Raw genomic sequence first — 4,258 nt, 5'->3', positions numbered from 1 at the left:
TTCGACCCTTTTACAATTAACCATCAAATTTTCACTTTACGCGATTAAGCCCTTTTTATTAAATCGACACTCAAACGATAAAATTAAAACACGAAAATTTCATAGATATAAATTCACACATAATAAACACATAAAATAATTTTTAAATATTTTTCTGACTCGGATTTGTGGTCCCAAAACCACTGTTCCGAATAGGGTCTAAATCGGGCTGCTACATTTACAATCGAGCTTGGAAGATGGACAAACCCTAGATATGGTTCCCCCTTGAGAATTTCAGCCTTGGGAAGAAGATGGACAAAAATTGGCTTTTAATTTGATTTTTAATTCATTTATTAGCCAAATGACCAAAATGCCCCTAACTTAAAACATAAAATTTCTCTTACTTCATGTCTATTTTTGTCTACTAACTTAACAAATGGTCTAATTACCATATAAGGACCTTCAATTTAAAATTTCATAATAATTAGACACCTCTAGCATGTAGAATTCAACTTTTGTGCTTTTTACAATTTAGTCTTTTTTGCTAAATTGAGTGCTCAAACGTCAAAATTTTCGAACAAAATTTTCATGAAATCATTCCATAAAATTGTAGACCATAAAAATTTAATAAAAATAAATTTTGCTACATCGGATTCGTGGTCCTGAAACCACTATTCCGATTGGGCCCTAAATCAAGTTGTTACATGTTGTGCCCATAACCTGTACATACAGAGTTGTAAAATGAATAAAAATGGGGTATTTGGTTGATAAAGAAAATAAGATAAAAAATAGAAAATACAATAATAACATAATTATGATTGAAAAAAAAATTAAGGAAATTAAACATTTCAGGCTTCTTTTTCTTCAAGCGTTCAACTAATTAAATTGTGTTAACTAATTAAATTGATAGCCCGAAAAGTAATTTTAAAAATTATTTAGGACATCCCAATGCTGGTTAGTTTCTCAATTTCTTTTCTTGATGCAGATGTAGGACCTTAACAAGTGAGCTTGAAGGCCAAATTTTCTTATGATGCACAAACTGGTCCAAAGTTGCAAAAATTAAAAAATAATAATAAGTAAATTTATATGAAATTGAATAAAAATATTTTTTTATAAATTTATCCAACTTAACAAATGTGAAATAAAACTCACAAAATTTATTATTAACTACTCAAAATTTGCAAGAATTACGACTTAGAAAGTGCTGTAGATAATTATATTTTATAGTTATCAGTGCTTCGGTTGGACAAAGCTACCCCTGGTGTCGTTTTCTATCCTCTTATGATATGGGTGTCACGAGACCCATGGTAGGTGAAAACACAAAAAATTAGAGACTTTTATATCACCTTTTGAGCTCTAATTCATGCATTTTCATAGTATTTTTTTCTAGAAACTCATACTTTAATTATAAAATAATTGATTTGCACTTAAATTATTAACATATTGAATTTTAATTATTTTTATAATAAATTTTCACAAATTTGGTTTATTTTTGATAGTTTTACACAAAATGTGAAAATTCGCTCGATAGACACCTTAAAAGGCTTAAACCGTTGGGGTGATTTTTGCATCAAGTGAATCAAGAGCATGGTTAAATTATTTTCCAGCCAAGGATGGTCCAAATAATTATTATTTTATTTACTTTATATTTAATTTTTCTCCAAAATTAATATAAAGTCTGAAGGAGAAAGTGGCCTAATATGCTAAGTATGGAAGACTGATCCACCAAGCAAATTGGCTACCCAAAACCGTCCCTATAGCTGATCCAATCAGCTGATTTTTACTGATTTTTCTGCTTGCAAAATAGCCCTTGAGCTTCCCCTAAATTCTATTCAAACCCTTCACTTTCTGTGCCTTTATATATTTTGGCCCAAACTAAATATAGCAAAGTTGAAACATTCAAACTTTGCACCATGTGTGGCCGGCCAAGGGATAGTGAATGGCTGAAATTTATTTTTCTATTTTTAGCATCCATTCACACCTATAAATACCCTATTCCATTCTCATTCAACACACTATTCATTCCCACACATCATCCTCTTTCTCTTACTTTATCTCCTTCATTCCCTTCTTTGTTTTCCCTTTTTTCTTGTTCATTCCCTTGTTGATTTCCCTCTTGAAAAAGAGCCTTTCTTCCACCTTGGAATAGGAACATTCAATTTTTCATGGAGACATCAATTCAACAGAATGAGCAGAGTAGAAGAGGAGCGCACTAGTCTGGCTTCAGAGAAATATTAGATTTGCTTTCTAGTTACCTTTTCTTTAATTTTCTTGTTTATGTTGTGATTATGAATATGAATGATTGTTGTGTTGTTCTTCTTCTTCTAATTAAAATGGCTTAAATTTAATTCATGTTAAATTGATTGCATTCTTTCCACTTTATTATTAAAATCATGTTTGTGTTGTTATAGGCCTTAGTTAATTAAATAAAATCATGCTTTTGTTATACTTGCATTATAAAATGTATGTTAATGAATGAATTAATTATTAAACAAATTGAAATTGTAATTAATTGACAAAATATTTAATTGGTGCATGTTTAATCTTCTAAGGTAGCTCAGGGTTAAATTAGCAATGGTATTAAACGGTACATTAGCCTTGCATAACTTGTAAGATTATTGTGCTTAAAATGTTTCAACATAGAAATATATTGTCACCTAACTTAATATTATATGGCCTTATGAATATTGATTAATTGTTTGGATTGACATTGAAAAATATTCAAGAGATTGGTTAATCTATTATGTATGTGCAATAGTTAACAAATTACCAAGTTGCCATGAAAATATTCATAACAACATGAACATCGGTTTAGTAATTCTAGGTTAAGGAATGTAATTGATCTAACACAATTATGTCATATTGATTAAAACTCATCTTATTTGAAATTGTTCATTGGAATTTTTACTTTTTATTTTTATTACTTAGTTAATTTTTAGTTTTTAAATCACCAAAGTGTTTGATTTATATTTCATAAATATTTTTCTTTCACAATCCCTATGAGTACGATAACTCGACATTTACTTGTAACTTTATTACTTGATACGAATGACTGTGTACACTTGCACATTTCCATCATTCCAAGGTTTTTGCACCATTGTTGGGGATTGTTTTAAAAGACATTATTTTTTAAATTTTCAATTCTGCATTTTGGTTTATTTTCTATTCTATTTTAATTTAATCATATTTTTTGTGATTGTTTCAAGTGTTTATGAGTATTAATCTAATTATAAACTTACCCTCTATAGACCCTAAAATTGAAAAGATTTTTTGACATAAAAGAAGACAAACAGTTTAAAGAAGAACCGAAGAGATGAACTTTGAAAATCTGAATGAAGGAAATAGAGTAAATTATGCTCAAAATCTTATCCTGATTGTTGATGATAGGGATAGAGCTCTAAGATAGTATGTCATGCCAATGTTTCATGAGTTTAATCAGGGTATTAGGATACCCAAAGCAAGGCGCAATAATTCAAGCTGAAGCCGATCATGTTCTAGATGCTTAAGACAGTGGGCCAATTTAGTCAAATACCTACCGAAGATCCTCACCTTCACTTAAGATTTTTTATGGAAGTGAGCGATTCATTCAAATTAGCTGGAGTACCCAAACATGCACTATGATTAAAGTTGTTCTCATATTCACTTAAGGACAGAGCTCAAGCATGTTTTAACTCATTACCACCTAATTCCATTACCACATAGCAAGAGTTATCAGAACGATTCCTCATGAAGTAATTCCCACCTAGCAAGAATGCTAAATTGAGGAACGAGATCATTACCTTCCAACAAACGGATGATGAGTCCTTGTATGAGGCGTGGGAAAGATTTAAAGAACTATTACGAAGATGCCCCCATTGTAACAGCCCATTTTTAGTTAGATTGGAACAGTGGTTTTAGGATAGCAAATATGAGGTTAAAATATTTATTTTATTATTATTTTGAGGTCTACATCATGATAGTATGAATGTAGAAAAATTTTGTTAAGAAATTTTATCGTTTGAATGCTCAATTCGATAAAAAGGACTAAATTGAAAAAGGTGCAAAATTAGATTTCTATAGGCTAAAGGCATTAAATAGCTAAGAAACTCAAATGTATGAGTACTAAATTGATAAATATACCATTATTTATTTGAAAGGACAAAGATGGACATTAAATAGGTGAATTTAAGTTAATGAATAAAAAAACATAAATTAAATTAAGGTAAAAGGAAGATATCATCTTTCTTTCTTCTTCATGAACCAAAAATAAGGAAGAAAATACTCCATTTTGTGCTTTTGA

At 29.7% G+C, this 4,258-nt stretch overlaps 1 non-coding gene across 1 annotated transcript; it reads right to left on the bottom strand.

Moving 5' to 3' along the window:
- Positions 1-3,735: 3,735 nt before the first annotated feature.
- Positions 3,736-3,842, bottom strand: LOC121205240 (small nucleolar RNA R71). The gene has a single exon (XR_005900325.1). It is a non-coding gene; the product is annotated as a small nucleolar RNA R71 (small nucleolar RNA).
- Between the last annotated feature and the right edge of the window lie 416 nt (positions 3,843-4,258).

This window comes from Gossypium hirsutum, chromosome A08, assembly GCF_007990345.1.
Source record: "Gossypium hirsutum isolate 1008001.06 chromosome A08, Gossypium_hirsutum_v2.1, whole genome shotgun sequence".
Taxonomy (NCBI): domain Eukaryota; kingdom Viridiplantae; phylum Streptophyta; class Magnoliopsida; order Malvales; family Malvaceae; genus Gossypium; species Gossypium hirsutum.
This window is presented reverse-complemented; position numbering and strand designations above follow the sequence as displayed.